Source organism: Triturus cristatus, chromosome 4_2 (genome assembly GCF_964204655.1).
Source record: "Triturus cristatus chromosome 4_2, aTriCri1.1, whole genome shotgun sequence".
Classification (NCBI taxonomy): Eukaryota; Metazoa; Chordata; class Amphibia; order Caudata; family Salamandridae; genus Triturus; species Triturus cristatus.
The window spans coordinates 66,778,406-66,801,610 of NC_140586.1; the positions used below are offsets into that span (position 1 = coordinate 66,778,406).

Below are 23,205 nucleotides of genomic sequence, written 5' to 3' on the forward strand. Positions count from 1 at the left end.
GTCTCCGACGCTGAAGATGCTGCCACTCAGGACCGCCAAAAACTCCTCCAAATGGACAAGATCCTGGAACTAATTCGCTCCAAGAATGAGACTTTGGAGGCACGTTCCCGTAGGAGTAAGCTCCGTATTGCGGGGGTGCCCGAGTCCACCAACATCCAGCGGATGGAGGACTATGTGGAAGAATTGTGCGCGAACTGTTCGGTGACCTGCTCTCCCCAGTCTTCATTGTGGAAGGAGCGCACCGCTCCCTTGGCCCTCAACCTGTCCCTGGACTGCCAGCGCGTCCTATCATTGCCAAAATCCTTAATTTCCGCGATCGTGACGCAATTCTCCGGGCTGCCAGGGACAAAGGTGATATTCGCCACCAGGGCAACTCACTGTCTTTTTACCCCGACTATACCCTGGCTGTGCAAGCTGCCCAACGTGAGTTCCTGCCCGCAAAGCGCATTCTACAGAAACATGAGATCTCATATTCTCTCGCTTACCCGGCCAAACTTTGTGTCAAGCAGGATTGACTTGATCTTCTCATGTGCCCTTGGCTGTGCATCTCTCCCTACTTGACTGTGCGTTCACCTGTTGGACACATCAGCTTAGCGCCCCTTTGTCCTCTTGAATGTTCGCCTCCTTCTGCTGCGCCTGGAGGTCGGGCATAGTGGTTCCCCTTGCAATGTTAAGTTGTATCCTGCAGTCTGTTAAGTTGTATCCTGCAGTCTGAATCCACTTCTGGCTTGGTCACCCTGCCTTCCCCGGCAGGGGTGTACACTGAGCGACGCCATGCCTCCACGGGATAAATCCCACTCTCGCTATTGATTCCTCCTTTCCAAGTTGCGGTTTCCTGGGGTGGCTGTGGGTGGTTTCTCAACCTGTTTGGGGGGATGGTGTGGGCGGGGGGAGGGTGGGTTGTAGGTGTTCACGACCTCCCTATGAGTCGCTATTGTCCTTGATTGACTGCATTTTGTTGTCTTTTTGCATATTTTATGCTCTTGCCTTTCAATTCGAGTGGGGGGTTAGTTTGGGTGGGGGGCTCTTGGGGAATGTTCTGCCTCCTTCTGAGGCGCTGTTGTTTATATGTCTGATTATTCCATTGACATCTTGCTTGCATCACATCTCCGCCATACATTTTCTGCACCACCCTGGCGCATTGCACGCCACACAGTCCTGGGGCCACGCTCTTGGACACAACTCCACCTGCCGTCTTCCAGCCTGTGGAAACTGTCCCTCCTTTTATGCACAGCACCCGCCCAGGCCGGCGCTTGTTGGCTCCTTTGTACACCCTACATTGCTATATCACTCCTCACTCTCTCAGTTCGATTGCACCATCATGCGTCCGCATCCGAAGCTCCTGACCGCTCCCACCGCACTGCGCTCCTCCCTTCCCTACATTAACACAGTATGACAGATACTATATTTTGGACCTGGAACATCCGTGATCTAAATGGCCACCACAAGGCCAGGATTATCCACGCCCACCTCCTTCGGTACAAAGTGGACATCTGCCTGTTACAAGAACCCCACCTGCTACCTGCAACTGCCACTAGATCACATTCTCGTCACTGGGGAGAATCACACTCCTCTGTCTACTCCAACTATTCTCTGGGGGTGTCTATTTTGATACGCAGGGGACTCCCTTGACAAACCACCCAGGCACTCACAGATCCTGAGGGGCGCTACGTTATTATTCATGGCTCCCTTCAGACCCAACCTTTAACGACTGCTGTGGTGTACGGTCCTAACACGGATGACCCAGATTTTTTTGCGCACATCTGGCACCTTATCTCGTCCCTAGGCCCTGCCGCACTCCTTTGGGGTGGGGGGGGGGGACTTTAACGTTACACTCTCCGCAGTCTTGGACTGCTTCGGCCCTTATGCATCCCACCCACACTCCATGGCTCTTCTTAACTCCATCCTTCTGAAAACTCCCTTTATGATGCTTGGCGCCACTTGCGTCCTGATGCACTTCCGTTACTGGTACTCGCGGCTACTGGTCCCGTCTAGATCTTTGGATCACCACTCCTGATACCCTCTCCTGGCTCGTCTCCGTAGACCATCTGGCGCGTACCCTCTCGGATCATGCACCGCTTCAGCTTAACCTTCGACTACCTCACTCCCCCCGGTGGGCCTTCACCTGGCGGCTCCCCCCAAATGCGCTTAGTGACTGTCTTCTGTGCCGAGGTCCAGATCGCAATTACTAACTATTTTGAGCTGAACGAGGGCTCTGTGGACTCTCCCTCCACACTCTGGGAGGGATTCAAGGCTGTTATTCGCGTCTCTAAGCAATCCAGGGTTTTGTGCAACATACGCAGCACTCTTGACAGTCTTTGGACTCTGCCCAGGCTCTCTGTCCCAGCTCTGACACTTTAGCTCGCCTTCGCGAGAAACACTCTGAATTTACTGAGGGGGCCAACAGAGAGCTCTCTTTCCTCTGCAGAAAGGCCCAGGCACTTTGGTTTGGCGAGGGCGACCGGCCTGGGAAAACCCTTGCCAACCTCCTCCGTCCTCCTCGCGCCACATCCTTCATCACCGCACTTCAGGATGGTGGCCCTGCTCGAACTACCTCTCCTGAAGAAATACTCCCGCGATTTACGGAGTACTACACGCAACTATACACTGCGGGCTCCTCCCCATCACGCGAGGTCTTTAACCAATATTTTGACACTCTCGAGCTATTATGGCTTGAAAACTATCATTGTGAATTCCTTGACGAGCCCTTCTCTAAAGACGAAATACTCGCAGCCATCAATAGTATGCCGGGCTACAAGGCCCCTGGTTTGGACGGTCTTCCCATTTTATTCTACAAGACCTTCGCCCCTCTTCTGGTACCACATCTGGCTGCTATGTATAATGATTCCTTCGAGAGTGGTCTCCTCCCACAATCGCTCCGTGAGGCTATGCTCGCACTTCTCCTCAAACCGGACAAACCCCCTGAATGCCGTGACTCCTACCGCCCCCTGTCCCTTATCAACACGGACAATAAAATCTTTGTAAAATGAATCACCTCGCGCCTTCTCCTGCCTCCCATTACCCGCCCTGACCAGTCCGGCTTCATTCCCGGACGCGCCACTTCACACAATCTTCGGACCATATTCTCCGTCCATCATCAGATTAATCTAGCTCTCCCCGCGGTGGCGGCTCTTCTCGATGCCACCAAGGCCTTCGATACCCTGGAGTGGCCCTTCCTATTCTCTCTTCTCCCACGCCTTGGCTTCAACCCTATATTCATACGCAAGATTTTGCTCCTCTAGATTCTCCCCACCATCGGTCTTCGGATTAATGGACATATTTTTGATCCCTTCCCTATTGGGCGTGACACCCACCAGGGGTGCCTGCTCACGCCCATGCTCTTTGCCATTGCAATGGAGCCCTTAGCCGCCAGACTTCGTCAACACCATACTCCGAGGGGGACTGGCTTTTTCGCCCGCACCCTCTTGGTCTCCATGTACGCGGACGATATCACATTATATGTTCGTCACCCCCATGAAAATCTCAGCCCCTTAGTGCATGAGATCATACGGTTTGGTGGATACTCTGGTATCCAAGTGAACTGGAGTAAGTCAGTTCTCTTCCCTCTCACGGACGCCACTGCGCCCTTTGCCCCGGATTACCCGTTCGTTTGGGTGTCTGGTCCTACTCGCTATTTGGGTATCTGGCTTAGCAGGGATGTGGACGAACTCTGGAGGGCTAACTTTGGTCGTGCGGTTGACTGGCTTGAGTCCAAGATACCCCACTGGAATCGGCTTCCTCTCTCGCTAGCTGGCCGTATTGCCATTGCCAAGATGGTGGTACTCCCAAAATTCCTGTATCTCTTCCTGAACATCCCTATCCTTCTCACAGCCCACTTTTTTCGTAGGATCCGCTCGCTGATCATCTCTCTTGCTTGGGCTGGTAGGCAACCAAGGATAGCGTATGACATTCTCACCCTCCTGATGTCGTGCGGTGGCCTAGGTGCTCCTAACTTTAAGCTACACGCATTATGTGCTCAGGCCAATTGTTTGCATTTTTGGATCCACCCCACTCCTTTCCAGCTGCACGTGGCGGTAGAAGCTGATCTTGCGGCCCCGTGGCCGCTCGCTACCACCCTGTTTGCCTCTGCCAAACACCCACGCACTGAAGTTGACATGGTTGAGACCCTGCGCTGGGCCTGGGATGGTTTACGCCGTCTGTCCGATGCTCTGTTGTTATCGGCAAATACGATGCTGATTGTTCAGCACCCTGCCTTCCTTCCTCTTCAGTCCTCCGGTATGGCTAAGCACACCGCCCGCCTAGGCCGGACAACTTTAGCTGACCTCTACCCGGGTGACACGTTCTATTCTCCCCCTGCCGATTCTGGTCCCATGGACACTACTTTTTTTATCAGTTGCGGGCCATCTGTAGGGAGCTGCATCCCACGTTCCCCCAGCCCCCTCCTTTGATGTCCACTCTCGATTTCTTATTTTCGTCTCCCACTCCTCGGAGGTTGGTTACTAAACTCTATGCCCTCACGCTTGCGGCCACCTCTATTTCCACAGACCGTGCTTGTTTGGCATGGGGCGAGGACCCCGGTATGGAAATTTCCCAGGCCGATTAGCTTTACTGTTGCAACCAAACGAAGCGATTATCTCCAAACTATTGCCTGCGCCTCATACATTTTAAATATTTGCACAGGCTCTATCGCACCCCTGTTCAGCTTCACAAATTAGAACTCATTCCCACTGACAGATGCCTGCGCTGTTCTGCTCCTGCCGTAGACTTCTCCCATCTTGCTTGGTTGTGTCCAAAGGTCTTCGACTACTGGCGGGAGGTTTGTTCTGCAATATCCGACATCACCTCTGCTCCTGTTCAACCCGATTCCCCCGCTATGCCTCCTTGGCTTTGTTAAATATTGCCCAGTCCCCTCCCGCTACTTGTCCTCGCGCGACATAGGGTGTCAATGTGCTAGGGCCGTAGACCTTCGCCCAATGGCTCGAGGATGCATCACATTGCCAGACCCTACTATCTGAATTCTGGGATCTCACCCGCTTGATATTTGAGGCCCCCTAGTTACATACCTCCATACTCGTGCACCCCAGAGCCAGTCTGCCTCTCCCGTGCTCCCTGCCGGCATGTTGCCCGCGGCAGCCGCCAGTGATGGTCAGTAGCCATCCCTTCCCCTGGCCTTACTCCCCTCCGGTCAGGCCTGCTCCTTTTTCCCGCAGTCTATATGAACCTCCACTGCAGTGGTTTGTTGCCCAAATGTGCCCTCGTGGTGTCTGTAAAAGTTGTTTCCTCATGCTGATCTGTCTTACTGGCTTTTTAATTTAACAGCCAATGTACTAATGTATACAGTGCTCTGATTCGATGCAAGTATGTATTATATCTCTGCAATTTTGTCAATAAAGGTTTTTGAAAATCAAAAAAAAAAAAAAGGTAATTACTAGTTAGACACTAGAAAAGAAATATAACATAAAAAAAATAAGATCTCCACTAGGATAAATATGTGTCTCATTTATGGTTTAGGTTATTTTCAAGACTCGCAGTACCACCGCTGACCGTTTAATTTAAACGATCCTCCAGAAACCGCTGAATATAGGTACATGTTAGATTAACCCTCTTTTTAACAAAGGAAGCATGTAATATCAACACAAAATCGGGTCACCGTTGTGCAAATACACAAATCTTCTGGTGCTGTCTTTTCCCCCTGTTTTCATTTCCGTCTAAATTTCTTGTTTGGGTCACCTTAACTACTTTCCACCACCATCCAACACTACTGTGAAATGAAATGAAATGAAAAGTAGATTTATAGAGCGCGGTTGCTGCCCAGGGGCGTCCAAGGGCTAGAGACCAGAATAGAAATAGCTTGACAGAGGTAACTTGCTGAAATTACTGAGGGGGGTTAAACAGAAAAGTCTTCAGCTGTTTTCGGAATGAGGAGAGGTTAGGGTTGGATCTAAGATGAAGAGGGAGTGAGTTCCAGGTCTTGGCGGCATTATAGGTGAACGTCCTGCCGCCCGTCCTTGCCTTTTTTATTCTCGGAGCTATAGCCATAAAGGCCTGGCTAGATCGAAGGTTTCTGCTGGGTTGGTACTGTTTTGCTAGGTCGTGGGTAATCATAGAACCTGTGTCCCAAAAGGCCTGATGGGCAATACACATGGCCTTGAAGATGATTCTCTGTCGCACTGGAAGCCAGTGCAGGCTGATCAGACCAGGTTTGGCTGATTGTCTGTGTGGGAGCTGTAACAATGTGCGGGCCGCACAGTTCTGCACTATCTGTAGTCTACGCAAGGTGTACTCCGGGGCGCCAAGGTAGAGGACATTGTTGAAGTCTAAGCGGGACTGTATCAGACCCTGGATGGCCACCTGCTTTGCCTCCATAGGTAAAAGAGGGAGGACTTTCTTTAACAATGTGCGGGCCGCACAGTTCTGCACTATCTGTAGTCTACGCAAGGTGTACTCCGGGGCGCCAAGGTAGAGGACATTGTTGAAGTCTAAGTGGGACTGTATCAGACCCTGGATGGCCACCTGCTTTGCCTCCATAGGTAAAAGAGGGAGGACTTTCTTTAGCATCCTAAGAAGTCCGAAGCAGGTAGCCGAGAGTTTTGTAGCCTGGATGTTAAATGAGAGGGTCTTGTCCAGCCACACCCCAAGGCTCTTAATATTGTCCTTGGGTACTGGGGGGGGGTGCCTAGACAAGGAGGCCACAAGGAGTTGAAGAAGGTGGGGTTTGAGGGGCCCAGGAGCATCAGCTCCGTTTTGTCCCCATTGAGCTTAAGGGATGAGGAGGTCATCCAGCCCTTTACCTCCTCTAAGCACTTTTTTAACCCCCTCGACGACGGCAGGTCGGCCTCCTGCGCCAAGGAGACCACCAGCTGGGTGTCGTCCGCGTAAGAAATTATCTTAACCCCAAATGGACGAACAAGCTCAGCCAGTGGTCTCATATAGATGTTGAAAAGCGCAGGGCTTAAAGAGGAGCCTTGTGGGACTCCACACCTCAACGGCCTACTCATGGACACTGTCTCTCCCTCAAATACCTTGAATGATCTGTCGCTCAAGAAGGATTTGAGCCATAGCCAAGCTCCATCCACTATTCCGACACTCGAGAGGCGGCTCAGCAGGGTGTCATGGCTGACCGTATCGAATGCCGCGCTTAGGTCAAGGAGGATCACTGCCACTGACCCCCCCAGATCTAGGATTTTTCTGGTTTCCTCAGTGACTGATAGGCGGGCAGTCTCTGTTCCGTGTCTGGGTCTAAAACCCGTCTGGGTGGCATCTAACAGCTGGTTGTTTTCGAGAAAATTCACCAGCTGGAGATTGATGTACCTCTCAAGGATTTTGCTCACCCAGGGGAGCAGAGAAATCGGCCGGTACTTGCTAAAGTCAGAGGGATCCAGATTGTTTTTTTTTTTTAGCAGCGCCCGGACCATGGCCCGCTTCCAAGCGGGAGGGACAGTGCCAGAGGTGATGGAGGCATTCAGGAGGTCCATAATGGTTGGTAAAGTGACCTGAGATGCTAACATCATGACTTCTGGAGGTGCTAGGTCGCATGGAGACCCAGATTTTACCTTGCGGGCAATGGACTCCAAGGATTCAAGGTCTAGAGGGGGGGGGGGGGGGGGGAAGTGGTCCAGTGTTGGTAGGGGTTCTGATAAAGTGTCTCCCAGATTTATTTGGTGCTGAGCTATAGGGACAGTAGCTGTAGAGGAGAATGATGAATAGATTTTATTAACTTTTTGGTGGAAAAATTCTGCCAAGTCGTTGCAGTGGGCTGTTGTTTTTTCCTCGTGCAAGCTAGAAGATGGAAGTTTTTTCAGTATTTGAAAAATTTCCTTAGGTTTGGATTTAGCTAGTATGATTTTATCAGAGAAGTATACAGATTGGGCAGCTTTGACCTCGGCTTTGTAGGTATTAATTGCCTCTCGGTATCAGGTTTTTTCCTCCAAAGAGTAATCTAGACGCCATTGTATTTCTATTTTCCTGCATTGGCGTTTCTTTTCCCTGAGAGCCTCTGAGTACCAGGGGGCAGTTTTATGGGAACGTTTCAGCGTTATTTTACTCAGGGGGGAGAGTGGCTTCAAGGGATTGTGTGATCCAGTCTTCAAAATTCTGGTTGGCCAAACATGGATCCTCATTGTAGGAGGGTTGGTCAATCGCGAGTCTACTTGCCCAGGATCTGGCGTGTCTTACCGTGGGTCTCACGGGGGGTGGCTTAAATGTGGTCCAGGTGAAAGGCACCAGTAGATGATCAGTCCACGGGAGGGAGATTGGTGGCCCAACCATGAGGTCTGCACAGTTACTGAACACAGGGTCCAGTAAGTGGCCCTTGGCGTGAGTCGGGGCCTTCACTCGTTGGACTAATTGTAGAGCATCTAGGTTGTCTGCAAGTGTCGTAGCTGTATGGTCCAGTGCAGTATCAAAATGAAAATTGAGATCCCCTAGCAAAGTATAATTAGAGGCAGTGCTAACGCGTTCAGCCACAATCGAAGGAAGGAGATTGTGAAACTGTTTGGGGGGGCCCGGGGGGATATATTACTGTTCCTGAAAAGCAGTTGTTAGGGGAGGGTTCCAGAATAAAAGCTAAGCTCTCACAGTCTGGAATTGCTTCAGGGATAATTCGACAGTGGTATTGCTCTTTAGATACAATTGCTAAGCCTCCTCCTCTCCCCTGGAGGGAGGGCTGTCACTAAGACAGGGTCAGAGTCCGACGCGAGCCACGTTTCAGCAAGAAACACTGCATCTGGCATGCGTTCCTCTAACAAAAGGGCAATTTCCAGAACAGAAACATACAGTACTCCTGTTTCGCATCTTGGACCTGCTTAGGTTTAAGAAATAGTTTACATTTTGGACAGATATCTGGGAGCTCTGTAGCATGATAACAGTGCAAGTCACAATCAGTTCCTAAGGGCCTTATGCTGCGGAGAGTTTCCGCGCTATATTGTCTGGTCTTTTGTGACTGAGATGTAAGGGGTTTGGCCCTCGGCCCGGTCCAGGCGCGAACGGGCGCAGACGGGCTTGCCTTAGGCGCGCCCGCTGCGCTCGTCCGCTGCGCGTCCGGAAGATGCATATGCTAAATAGTATGCAGGAAGGGGGGTGTGGCCTGATGGTAGTGGGCGTGGCCTATGTGTCCCGGGGAATGGCAGCAACAAGAGAAAGTATCCCGCGGCAGCGCTAGAATCCGCTGCGCGGGGGTGCCCAGGGGAGAGTGAAAGGTGAGTATTGTATTAAAATCACAACAAGAATACATTCAAAAGTTTTAAAATTCGGCAAGCGTCTCTCCCGGCTTCCGCCTCAGGAGGTCAAAGGTATTACTTTATTGAAATATATATACTCAGTCATTTCTCCTTTTCCACCTATGTGAAGTCTCTCTCCTTGTGTTTCAATGCATACTATTATATATCTTGTGTTCAATACAGTCATGATAAAACTTTTGGTACTGATAAGACAACTTCTATTTCACAGACTCATCATTGCTTTCTACTGTGGCCCCCCTTTTTCCTGACAAAGGCACCTTTGATGTGCTGAAACGCACGTAGAATACCACCTGTCAACTAAATTCGTGCCAAATTGTTTCAACTTGAAAGTGTTCTTATTATTGTAAATTATCCAGCAATTGTTTTATACCAACTAGGATTTTAATCTGTCTTAAGTATGTCTGTGAGTATGCATGATGGACATGCAAGTGAATGATTGATTGTTACATTTTTCTTAACCACTTAATATTGAATAAAATGTTCTTTTTGTATTTTTGATAAATAATCTGTTGTCTTTGGTTCGTTCTGACTGTCCATTGTCTATTAATCAACAATGTATTATTGTGTTTTGACTGGTTGCCTTAAATCTGTACATTTGTTAATTTCCCTACTTTAAGGAACCGCATCCTAATCAGTAGGGGGCCTCTTTTACGCTACTGCTCGAACAGCCAGGTCGTGAGAAGTCTCCTGATGGTCAGCAGGTCCTGGGTCTGTCGCAGCTGTGTGGGGAGGGTGTTCCACGTCTTGGCCGTGAGGTAGGAGAAGGATCTGCCACCGGTGGAGGTCCTATGGATGCGTGGGACGGCGGCAAGGGCGAGGTCGGCAGAGAGCAGCTGGCGATTCGGTGTGTAGAAGGTGAGACGCTTGTTGAGGTATGCTGGTCCGGTGTTGTGTAGTGCTTTGTGGGCATGGATGAGGAGCTTGAAGGTGATCCTCTCCTTGACTGGGAGCGCTTGCAGGTCCTTCAGGTGGGCAGTGATGTGGGTGTGGCGGGGTAGGTCGAGTATGAGGCGTGCAGAGGCGTTCTGTATGCGTTGGGAGTCCCTTCTGGAGTTTGGCCGTGGTTCCTGCGTAGAGGGCGTTGCCATAGTCCAGCCTGCTGCTGACGAGAGCCTGCGTGGGGATCCATCTGTAGATCTTGCAGAGCATGCGAAGGGTGTCGAAGCAGGAGGAGGAGACGTCGTTGACTTGCAGGGTCATTGAGAGCAATGAGTCCAGGATGACTCCCAGGTTGCGTGCGTGGTCGGTGGGTGTAGGTGCGGCTCCCAGTGCGGCTGGCCACCAAGAGTCATCCCAGGCGGAGGGGGTGGATCCAAGGATGAGGACTTCTGTCTTGTCAGAGTTAAGTTTCAGGCGGCTGATCTGCATCCAGCTGGCGACTGCCTTCATTCCTTCGTGGAGGTTGGCTTTGGCGGTGGCAGGGTTTTTGGTGAGTGAGAGGATCAGTTGAGTGTCGTCGGCGTAGGAGACGATGTTGAGGTTGTGCGAGTGACGATGTTGGTGAGTGGAGCCATGTACACGTTGAAGAGGGTAGGGCTGAGGGATGATCCTTGGGGTACGCCGCAGATGATCTTCATGGCTTCGGAACGGAAGGCCGGGAGGCAGACCCTCTGGGTTCTGTTGGTGAGGAAGGAGGTGCTCCAGTCCAGGGTTTTGTCACATAATCCTGCGTCGTGTAGGCGTGTGCGTAGGGTGTGGTGGCGGATGGTGTCGAAGACGGCCGAGAGGTCCAGGAGGATGAGGGCTGCGGTTTCGCTGTTGTCCAGTAGGGTCCTGATGTCGTCTGTGGCAGCTAGGAGGGCAGTTTCGATGCTGTGGTTGTTACGGAAACAGGAATGGGACTGGTCCAGGATGTTGTTCTCCTCGAGGAAGTGGGTCAGTTGCTTGTTGGCGATCTTTTCGATGACTTTCACCGGGAACGGGAGGAGGGAGATGGGCCGTAAGTGCTTGAGGTCCTTTGGGTCCGCTGTGGGTTTCTTGAGTAGGGCGTTGATCTCGGCGTGCTTCCAGCTTTCCGGGAAGGTGGCGGTCTCGAAGAAGCTGTTGATGATCTTCCGGAGTTGAGGTGCGATGATGCGGTTTGCTTTGTTGAAGATGTGGTGAGGTCAGGGGTCGGACGGTGAGCCGGAGTGGATGGTGTTCATGGTCTTGATGGTGTTGTCGTCGTCGTTGACGTGAGTCCAGGAGAGCAGGTGGTTGGTGAGGCTGTAGGGCGGTGGTTCTGCAGTGTTGGCAGCTGTTGGGGGGTGGGGTCTGGGTGTTGAAGCTGTCGTGGATGTCTGCGATCTTGCAGTGAAAGAAGGTGGCTAGGGAGTCGCAGAGGTCTTGCGACGGCGGGATGTCGTTGGAGCTGGGGTTTTATTTTTTATTTTATTTATTTTGACGGTTTTGTATAGCGCGAACAAGACCATTGCGGGGATCAGAGCGCTTTACGGGCAACTATAGGTGGATGACATATACATATAAAAAAACAAAATTATGAGAATACAGTACTGATAACTATTAGAGGTTAGCATACAACTACAAGAATGTATAAGAAAAAGTTCAAATGAATTTAGATAGGAGTATCAATTTCACTTCTTTTTTTAAAAAGGCAGCGGATGGATTAAGTCTTATTTCTGGGGGTAAGGCTTTCCAAATCCTGGGAGCCATTCCTGAGACGGTACGATTACATGTTTTCTTCTTGGAGAAACGTTGTGGTTTAAGTAGAAGATTATCAGAACTCCTGGTAGATCGGTTACCACCCGATAGTACTATTTTCTCCGCTAGGTACCTTGGGGTTTTGTGATGCAATGCCTTATGGGTCATACAGGCGATTTTTTGAAGAGCTCTTTGCTGTTGTGTGCGTTGTTGTCGATGCGTTCCTTGAAGGAGGTCCTTTTGGTGGCTCGGATGAGTTGGTGGTGCTTGCGGATGGCGCTCTAAAGAGCTGTGTGGTTTTCTGGTGTTTTTTCATGGCGCCACCCTTTCTCAAGTCTTCGGCAGGTCCACTTGGTTTCCTGGAGGTCGGTGGTGGTGAACCAGCTAGCCTTTCTGTCGGTGCATCTGTTTGAGGGTTTTTTGATCGGGGCGAGAGTGTTGGTGCAGTTGTCGATCCATTGCCTGAGGTTGCTGACTGCTGTATCGGTGGTGTTTGTCGGTGGGTCTCGAGCGAGGGTGGTGATGAGCTGGTCTTCCGTGACCTTGTTCCAGCTGCAGTATGAAGGACCCAGAGAATCCTCCTACCACCTTTCACCTTGGAACCCAAGAACATCATCTGCAGTGTCCCTCGAGGCTCGTCCTTCAGCCCTACACTGCTCAAAACCTACATGACCCCTTGGCCAACATTGTCAGAACCCACGGACTAAACATCATATCCTATGCAGACGACACCCAACCTATCCTCTCACTATTAGAAGACCCCTCCAACATGATGGGCAACTTCTGAAGATGCATATCGAGCATCGCCGACTGAATGAAAGACAACTGCCTGAAACTCAACACAGACAAAACGAAGTGGTTATCTTCGGGGGAAAAAGCGTCCCCGTGGAACGACACCTGGTAGCCTTTCGAACTTGAACCCAAACTCACTCCAACAGACCATGCCCGCAACCTTGGCATCATCCAAGACAACAAGCTCTCCATGAAAAGTCAGATCAACTCTGTCTCCTCCGCCAGCTTCCTCACTCTTCGCATGCTCTGTAATATCTTCAAATGGCTCCCAGTCAACACCAGACGAACCATCACTCAAACCCTAGTCACCAGCCGGCTGGACTAAAGCAATGCACTATAAGTCGGAATCACATTGTACCGCCGGAAGAGACTGCAGACCAGACAGAATTCAGCGGCCAGACTAATCCTCGACCTCCCAAAGTGAACCCACATTTACCCCCCCCCCCCTGCACCTCAGGAAGCTACCCTAGTAACCCATTCAGAAGAGACGCCAGTTCAAGATACTGATCCACACTTACAAGGCTCTGCACAACCAAGGACCAGCATACATCAAGCACCGCCTGAACGTCTCCCAACTCTCCAGACACCTGCGCTCAGCCTCCCTCTACCTCACCCATGCTCTCTACATACCTGACGCAACAGTAAAGTTCCTTCCAACTCAATGCGAAGGTCTGGAACGACCTCCCCCTTGACCTCCGGACCTCATACAATCTGTTGGAATTCAGGAAAGGACTCAAAATCAGGCTGTTCAACTGATCCCTCCCTAGCAGCAGGGTTCTCAGCGCCTGGATACCCTCACGGGTGATTAGTCACCTTTTTACAAGTCCTAGTTGATAAAGATATTGATGATGACTTAAAGACCAGTTAAATGTGTCAATCTGGGGAAAGCTAATTTAACCATGTTTAAAGGGAGAGCACAGGCAGTTTACGCTTATTAAGCATGGGTCAAGTGCACAGAGTTCTAATACCAGCAAAACAGATAAGGCACAAACGGGGGGGGGGGGAGGATTAATCACACCAGATATGGTCATTTCGTGCAATGCCTAAAACCGGAAGGTTAAACAAAGCTGTCTGCACCAGATGCAGAGCTGAGATATATGGCCGTAATTAGATACACCTACACTAAAAATCAAATCAGGTGTTTAACCAACTCAACGTTAAGATATAAAAGGGAAGAAAACGCGTAACGAAGTATTTGAAGGTAAGGTAGCCGCATTAAGGTGTGTCTGCAGTGAAGTGAGAGACATGCAGGCCTGGTTTCCAGAGCTGGGTTAATGAGTGACTGGTCGTATATGGGGGAAAGGTAGAGCCCAATACTGGCAAGATTACAAACCTCTGTACCACTGAGACCCAGATTAGGCTAAGAGAACTTTCATTTTAAATAATAGCAAACACCAGCCAACAAAACGACGAGGCGGTGTACATGCGACATACCAGTTGCACGAGGAGACAATGGTATCTATTGGTTTCACTAAAATTCCAGACTAAGCTGCCTCCTTTTACAGTGCTGGGATGGAACGGAAAGCTATTAGGGGCTATAGTCTAAGAAAATAATCGAAAATTCCAATAAAGCAGTATGTTAACTCCCAAAATAGATATATACAAGAGAAAACAACTGTCTTCGCTTTTTGGGAAAAGAAAACCAAAACAAACTATACAATTGTCTGAAGGAAACAATTATATCGTGGGACACAGTAATAAAACTCCCATTGTGTGCCCACTTCGGAAGCAAAACGACAATGAAACTTGTCTATGAGTAGTTACATATGACAGGACACAGCGAGTAAATTTTCATGGAGAATGAAGTACAACTGTCAAACTCGAAAATAAACTGTTTTAATACTACGATATCGAATGCATGTTTAAAATATAAAACAATAGTACTGCTACCAGGGCTTTAAGTGGGCCGGGTCTCACCAGTGCTCAGCACAGGCAGTTTATTAAAGGGGGGCTTCGAAACGGGTCTCTAATGGGCTTTGTTTCGTGCCCTGGCACAGGTGGTCAGTTTTTTCCGGACTGCAGTGACAGCAGGCACATGGATGTGCGCGTGCTCACTTCTCACTAGTGGAAAAGGTGCTGCATGAGGTCATGCCAGGTGAGCCTTGTAGGGAAAGGGAAATCCTTAGGAGAGTCATTTTCTCTCTGGATTTCCCTTCTCTTTTTGGAACTCAGGAGCAGCAACATTGTCTTGGGGTCACTCACCAGGGCTTTCAGTGGAAGCTTTTTCAATATTATATACAAGCCATAGTTGCTGCTTGTTTATCTTATGCAACTAACAACCACTGACAAAGCCAAAAGTCCTTCTTTGTTGTAGGTATAATGTTAATTGTTGTATCATATATCTGTATGCAATGACAGAAACAGCAAAATACCAGTCGGGCGGCACACTATGCTAAGCACAGATTTTTTAGCTACAAGTGTTAAGCCACGCCCTTAATTATATTGGCCACGCCCCTTTTTGAGAACCCCGTTTTTTCATCCCACTTAAAGCCCTGACTGCTACGATGATACGCCCGTCACTACCCTGGCTATGTGTAGATTATTCTCATATTCTGCACTGGCTCCTTCAACAAACGGGAGAATATTAGAGCTTGACAAGTATCATGTGTATATGTTGCAGCAACCTGCGGAGCTCTCTCGCCAGAAGTGAAATCTTTGATCAGACGGTTCAACAAAGAACAGCCAAGCAGCATGTACACTTACCAACAACGGAACTCACCTACTGCACAAATACCCTGTGATCCTTTGCAAGTAGCAGACAGTGCCAGGGATTACACTTCAACTCTGTCCTGGGCAGTACCGCCCCCCAGAAGCATTGATCTAGAAATGGGAAGAGCTCCCTTACTGCCTGCTTGGGCGCCATTTTGAAATGGGCAAAACTTTACCTGAACTAAATTGTTATTAGTTCAGGTATTGTCGGCCACTCTTGTGCTAGAAATGTTTATTATGGGAAGGGAAGAGAAGCGGTATTGTGGCGATGGCGGCGCGTAAGCTAAGGGTTCTGGCTGCCTGTAGAATTCGAAGAAAGCCATAGTGGACTGGGGCGAGCATCTGTGTAGTACAGGTCGAAACGGATATTTTTCGTGGCCATGTTTGAACGGTTGATTTTACGTCTCTGAAATGCAAAACAATCACCTCAAGCCACGACAGGGAGCCGAGAATGTACCAAACATTGTTCACAGACTCGAGATGACCCTTTATTTTTAGCGTCACAATAATAACGGTACTAGGAAACTGTGGGGCATATTTACAAGGGCTTTATCTTCGCTTTTTTGGCTTACACAGCCAAAAAAGCGGAGATAAAAATATCGCCCTATGTACAAGAGGGTGCTAACATGCATAATCGCATGTTAGCACCCTTTTTCCCAACGCCTCCCTTTGCATCTCTAATGAGATGCAAAGTGGGCATCACTGGGTGTTCCCCGGATGGACCACCGTGCAATTATCGCTGATGTTCACATCGCGATATTTACAAGGCAGCCCACAGGATTTTAGCACACTTTAGATTTTGGCGAAAACGGCTGTTTTCGCCAAAAACTAACGTCTGCTAAAATCCAGACTTACCTATGCTTTACATAGGGGGTGGATTATGCTGATACAACCACAGGGTCGTATCAGCAAGGTTATCGCCGTTTTGCAGGGAACATCGCTGGAAAACCAGCGATGTTCCCTGCAAAACAGAGATAAGCTCGCTATCTCTGGAATTTTTATCGCCCTGGAGAAACTCGTTGTTAATAACGCGCTACCAGGGCGATACATTCCAGAGATAGACTGCGATAAAAAAGTTATCGCTAAGCACGGCCAGCGATAATTATCGCTGGCCGTTGCTAATATGCCCCTAAAATACCTAGACTGCACATATACCAATGTTTTAGAAAAGACACGTGGGAGATTTTGAAGAAAAAAAACCCAGGGGAATTGACTAATGAAGCAGGGGCAATCTCAGACTGGACATTGCTAAATAAATACATATTTACTTTAAAACAATCGCTAGTCTCCCGCTTGAAACAGGTCTATTGGCATGCATGAGACTGGGCCCTTAAATTGTTCAACACATTGCCCTTAAGAAAATTCAGGTTGTGAGAGCTAATTTTTTCTCCTTTAGACCAATTGTGGCTTATGCTAACACAAGTTGTGCTTACAGTGTTCCCCTTCTTGTTTCACGTCACCAAGATCACATGCCCTTCATAGCTGCCAAGGTTCCAAATTGCTATGTGTGACATTTTTATAATTTCAGTGTAATTATACCTGACATTTCAATGACTATGAGTTATACTTTCTTGCGAGCAAAAATCAAGCACTGATGATGAGCGAAACATATAAATATCAGAAATTAAACTCATTAGAAGATCATAAAACTTTTTCAAACGCCTGCAGCAGCTGATTCATAATTAAAATGAAATTATGAAAATGTTACACATAGCAATCTAAAACCTTGGCAGCTATGGGCATCTAGAAAAAAGGTCACATGGTTCCACTAAGAATTAACACCAAAAAGAGCAAGGACCTGCGTTTAGACTATAGAACCACTGGAGTAAAGCTGTGCAATAAGCGCCACTGACAATACAAGACAACAGTTTAGTAGAGAACACAGATCTTTACTGCAACATGCCCTACCAATGTAGAAGGGGTATTGATGGGTGCTCATGAGGCATTCAGAGGTGGTGTGGGCCTGAGCATCACCAGAGCCTGCCCTGATGCCCTGGCATAAATATCTCTAGTGTCACACAGTGTCTCTGCATGATCTAGCGACTGATAAGTTACACACCAAGTGTAAATACACCAGATGACACTTCTGGCAAAGATTGAAATGTGTTTTCCGTCCATGGGCAGGAAGTGAAAGCATGTAAACAGCACAGTAGAAGTATGATCTGCATTTGGGTATTCTGTCTGCCCTGTATTGCTGTTTGAAGCCTGTAGAATAGCAAGTCTCGAAAGACTCCTGAATCCAACACCCCGCCTTCAGATCCAGACACACACAGTTAAGTGCAAAAGTAGTCTTTCTTGAGTGACAGTCATGACGCAGGCTGATGAGAGTACCTGTCTGCGAACTGAGGGCACTGCAGCTGTTTGGAGAGAGCGCAAATAATAAACCATGCGAGGAGCATCACTAAACTCCATGCCGCTGTCTCTGTCCAACTTGGGACCTGGACCCAGACTGTAAAGCTGCCTCTGGCCTATGCCATAAATTAATTAGTCAGCTGACTCTGGCCACCGCAGTCCGCACATGTGTGATACCATGATTGCTGGTGAAGCCTTAGGAGAGCCTGTGAGACACACATAGCTGTCACAGGCAGGCTATTATTTCAAACATTTCACACCCGTATCATTTATTGAGTGGCCCCGGTGTCCGGTGCGCCCCCTGCTACAACTGCGAGTTTAGATAGGTAACACTTACTTGCACGAGTTAATAAACTAAAAGAACAGCGTGTACTCTGTAGAAAACAGAAACCATTTATGTAATTTTATGCAGAGTACATCGTCCGTCCCCTGCTGTCAGGACTCCATCTCCGTAAGTGCTCTCTGAAGAGATATCAACTTTTCCAGTTAGATACTGTCATAGTTATGACTTTTCCCTTCATGCAAGAGAATCTCTTGCAAACAGGTTTCTTTCTGTTATTGTGACGACGCTCGCAAACCAGCTAGCTTGGAGCGATGCCGGCCCTTCCTCAAAACTTCCCGCTCTCCAGCAGCAGGATGTGAGTGACGTCCCCCTCAGTGCCTGACTAGTCATTAACTACTCCAGCTCATGGGGTCATGATGTCAGGCTGTCAGTCAGCCGCGCCACGAGGAATCCGATCACGTGAACTTTATCCAAGATAGGTCCGGCACTGCAGTTCCCTTGTCACTGTGAGTGTGAGCCTGCCAGTACTGATATAACTCACAGTGCGAGAGCCAAAGCCTGCTGCGGGAGCACAGCACATGCAATGCATGCCATGGGTGGCGTGCTGTGTTAGCTGAGACACAACACAAATATGCATGACAATGTATTTCAGTGCGGTAATGTGGATTACCACAGTGAAATGCGTTAGTCTAACGCCTGATGCATGGTACTTGGCAGCGCTGGCCCTTTGTTGTTGTTTTTCTTGTTATAAATACTAGATTGCAAAACTCACACAAATAAACCAAAAACCCATCTCAGAGACCTTTTTGCTACACTTCAAGGACGCCTCAACTGCCCCAAGCTATGCACACACAATGTATCTATTTGACTGCTGAACCAACCTTCAAGAATGTCTGCACATTCAATAATGTGCTCCCATGAGAGTCCTCAAATGTATTCTGTAGTAAATTGTTTATTGCTTGTTCCCTATTAGTGTATATCCCGAGAAACCTGTATACATGTAGGCTGTATGCCTATCTTTGTTTAAAGTCCTATAAAAGGATGTCAATCCTGGGGAGTAATGGGGCCCTTTCCCCACCTCTAGAAGGAGAATCTATCTTGGATTTCTCCTAGAACTCACTGAGTTCTTTATACTTATGATTTATACGTGTTGCTGCTAAATTGCCTTAATGATAATCTGTAACCTACCTAAAAATGAAGATATGAGCTTACAACTCTTGTCTGTCATTCTTATTAAATGTTTATCACCTACTTCTGAGAGTGATGGCTCCAGTTGGGGAGCACCATGTCCGTACTGGGACTACACCGCTCTTGGTTGTTGGTGTGCTCCATGAATGGTACATAAGGTAGAGAAAGCGTGCCGACACAGGTGGCCAGAGCATCATACATGCCAACATTTAAGATGAGGAAAGTGGGCAATTAAAAAAAATAGTCAGGAGAATATATTTCCCCCATTGACTTCTATTGAAACTGAGGCCATTTCAGGTGGGAAGCAGCCAAACGAAGCCATTTTTGGCTTTAAAATATTGTGAGTATCCTGCCTGTATTGGGTCTATTGGGACTTATGAAGCATGCAACCATTAATTTACTTGTCACAAAGAAAACCATGTAATAGGTACAAAGAACACCATAGTTGGTACAAAAACAGCATTGTCAAAAGGCGTGGGAGAGTACTGGGTTTTTAAAAAAAACTACTGTGGTTGCGCCTGCACAGACACTCCTGGCTCTGCTAATTGCATAAGCTTACTTAGTAAACAAATGGTCTAGCTGAACTTGGACATTTTGTATGCATGCCTTTGAGTGTGCCAAGGTTGTTGTGTAGTTTCCAGGCATGGGGAGCAAAAAAAACGATGGATTTAGGCCCAGATCTCTGTACTGGGGTGAATGTATGACATTGTTCAGCATTCCGTCTATCAATTGTTCTTTTTGCATTTGTCACACTGAGTGGGACGGGTATGCCCAGACATGGGTCCTGTGCTCTCTATGCCACTGGAGTTAAGCTAGCCTGGCTGATGAGGGGTGAAACCCCGAAACCGGTCCTAGGATGCTTGTTTCCAGTCCAGGGAGGACCTGGCTTGGCAGTTCGGGCTGGACTGTTCCCATGGGTAACAGGGTCAAGACTGATTTGCATATGGCTGGGTCTAAACTGGAATGGCATGAGGAGCAAAAAACAATGGATTTAGGCGCAGATCTCTGTACTGGGGTGAATGTATGACATTGTTCAGCATTCTGTCCATCAATTGTTTTAAGGCTTAGTCCAGAAGGAGTGTTAATCAGCTTGTTTTACCAGATCTAATCATATAGTGTAGATTAAACAAAAAAGAATCACACAGTGTATTTATATAAATATGTCTATTTATTATACAACACTCACTAACACATTGGTATATCTCCTACCCGGAGCTATAAACACAAAAACACACAATACTTCGATTGGAAACAGGTAAGTAAGCACAATATACAGTAGTCTCCAGGGGGAGACCAAACCATATACTAAGAAAGTGAAATGCGAACTGCGACCGAAGTCGGAACTTGGACCTGGAGACTCAGAAGAGCAGGGGACCCAAGGAACCACCCAAGGTAAGTACCCAGGCCCCCACCGCGAGGCTGTGTACAGAGTGGAAACACACCCCCATACTCAGTACAAGTCAATGGAAAAGTCACAGTTGCAGTTTTGAAGAAGGACCCTTCCCAGTGGACCCTAAAGAAACCCTGTGGAAGACAGAAGGTTGGAGAGTCACCCCACCTGTGGATACCCCAGGAACCAGGATACCTACACCAGGGAAGCTGGGTGCATAGGTGCGAAGTGACGTCGGAAACTGCCGTAGACCACAATGGAGGACTTCAGAAAATATGCCGCTGGTGAAGACTGTGCAAGAGTCGAGTGGAATCCAAGTGTGGATTCTTGAAGAGGAGAATCTGCAAGCAGAGGGGTCAGAGTCTATGCCACTTGAAGGTGACCAGGAGGCACGGAAGAGCAATGACCACAATGACAGAAGATGCAGGAGTAATGACAGTGACCTTGTCACTGCAGCTATGAGGACCAGGAGATGCTGTGGAAGACCAGGAGCCATTCATAAGCTGTCTCACGTTGGAAGTCGAGAACCAGGGGGTTGGTGTCTGGCCGGAGCACCAACAGCCTTAGCAGCAACAATAAACGTGGAAAACGATGAAGGAGCAACTTTGGGACCAGCAAGGTCCAAGGGACTCACCAAGTGCAGGAGATTCAGAGCAGGCCCCAAGCAAGCAGGGGAGTCCACTGAAGCAAGAGAAGACCCTCGAGAAGACCCACAGGCCAAAGGCACAGGAGTCGCAATAGAACCTCGAGCAGCTCATCAAAGATGAAGGCTCAAGGTACAATGGATGTGGTGAGGACAAAGATCTTGGCAGGAAAATATGCTGGAGGCAGGAGCTTCTTGTAGCCCGAAGATCTCTGGCGTGCAGAGCCACCAAACCTTGGCAACGAGGACAGGTCAGGCCTCTAGGAAGTTGCAGAACCACCACCTGTGTTGCTGAGCCTTTCAAAGTCCATGGGACATCAGGAACAGCAGACCGATCAGCTTCATTGTGGTGCCTTCAGATGCAGGGGAGTAACTCCTGTACTCCAAGGAAGATCACTTTGGGTGTCCTTGATGCCCACAGGTCTGCTGAAGATCTTGAATGAAGCACAGACACAGATGATGATTTGCAGAACAGTGAAACCAGGAGCAGAAGGTGTCTTCCTTGACGCAGTCACGGTCCCAGGCAAAGTCCAGCGAAGTCCAAGTGTCCAGGCAGTCAAAGAGTGACTTGTTTTCAGGATTGAGTCTTGTCTGACGACGAATCTGAGGACCCACCACAGGTAAGCCCTTTTATACCCTAGGAAAGTGGTTAGGACGATTCAGGGGCCCCTCCCAGAGGAGGGACAGGACAGAAGGGAGGATACTCTCATGTCCTTAGTCCAGTTTAGTGCCAGAGCGGGAGCCAAGGGCTTCCAGAACTGGTTCTAACTAGAGTATGCAAGGAGGGCACCAAATGTGCCCTTCAAAGCAGCCTGGTGGCACTGGGAAGCGTCCCCACCCCAGTCCTGTCTGGGGTCCTGATTAGCAGGATCCCAGCTAGACTAGTCAAAAAAACATACGGACACCAGCAAAAAGTGAGGGTAACCATGCTAGAAGGATCCTACCTTCCTACAGGTAGGAACTGGGCATTTGTGGAGAGAATAACCATTGGGATGGTGCCAGACTAATTCCATGCACCCACTCAGGATATGCTGTCCTATAGGCCAGCTAGCTCACAGTGCTACCATAAGCCTCCACAACCCTAGGAGGGTAGCATATGGTTCTGGAAACCACTGAATAGGACAACCCTGATCCCCCAGAAATCATAGTAACAAATCCAAAGCCCTTTTACTCAGTCACTCGTGCTCTATTTCTCTCAGAAAAATATACAAGGATTACACAGTGGGACGTTTTCATTATATATTGAACCAACATGGTTCTTGTACAAAATATATGTGCTGCAATGATCAATAGACAGAAGCAATTAAAGTTATTACATGCATGTATATATTCAAGCATATAAAACAAAATAGAAATGTGGCATACTCCTACTATGCGTCCCCTAACCTAAGTGTCTAGGACGTGTGTATGTGTTTGTTGGAAATGGCCCTTTTTGCAGGGTTATCCCCAGACTTTTTGCTTTTTGCTCCTATTTTTCCTGACCTGTTTGTGTTGGTTTTAGGACTCTGGGCACTTTACCACTGCTAATCAGTGCTAAAGTGCATATGCTCTCTAGGTAAATTGTGTTATGGATTGGTGTTTCCATGATTGGATGTTTGATTTACTTGTCAGTCCCTAGTAAAGTGCACTGAGTGTGCCAGGGCCTTTGAATCAGATGCTACTCGTGGGCCTGCAGCACGGATTGTGCCACCCACGTGAGTAGCCCGGAAAAGCTACCTCAGACCTGCCACTGCAGAGTCTGCGCGCAGTTCTAACTGCCATGTCGACTTGGCCCGTGCACACACTGGCCAGTCCCTGACCTTCCCTTTTCTTACAAGTCAGGCCCGCCTACGGTAGGCACTAGGTACCCCTGTGGGCAGGGTGCAGTGTATGTGAAAGGCAAGACATGCCCTGGTGTGTGTGGCATGTCCTGATAGTGAATTACAGCCAATTTCGTTTTTCACTATTGCAAGGCTGCCTGTTCCCCATAGGACAGAATGGGAAGTTTGTTTATAACATCTTATAAAAA

At 48.6% G+C, this 23,205-nt stretch overlaps 1 protein-coding gene across 4 annotated transcripts in view; it reads right to left on the minus strand.

Annotated features, from left to right (window-relative positions):
* TMEM205 (transmembrane protein 205) overlaps positions 1-23,205 on the minus strand; it is a 133,966-nt gene that overhangs the window by 57,357 nt on the left and 53,404 nt on the right. Inside the window, exon 1 of one of the 4 annotated variants that reach the window (XM_085600531.1) lies at positions 15,352-15,449. The exons of 1 other annotated variant lie outside the window; for it this stretch is intronic. The gene's annotated coding sequence lies outside the window, so the exon portion shown is untranslated. Of the gene's footprint in view, positions 1-15,351; positions 15,450-23,205 lie in introns of those variants that run through there. 2 more of the 4 variants (XM_085600532.1, XM_085600539.1) reach the window with 2 other exon arrangements.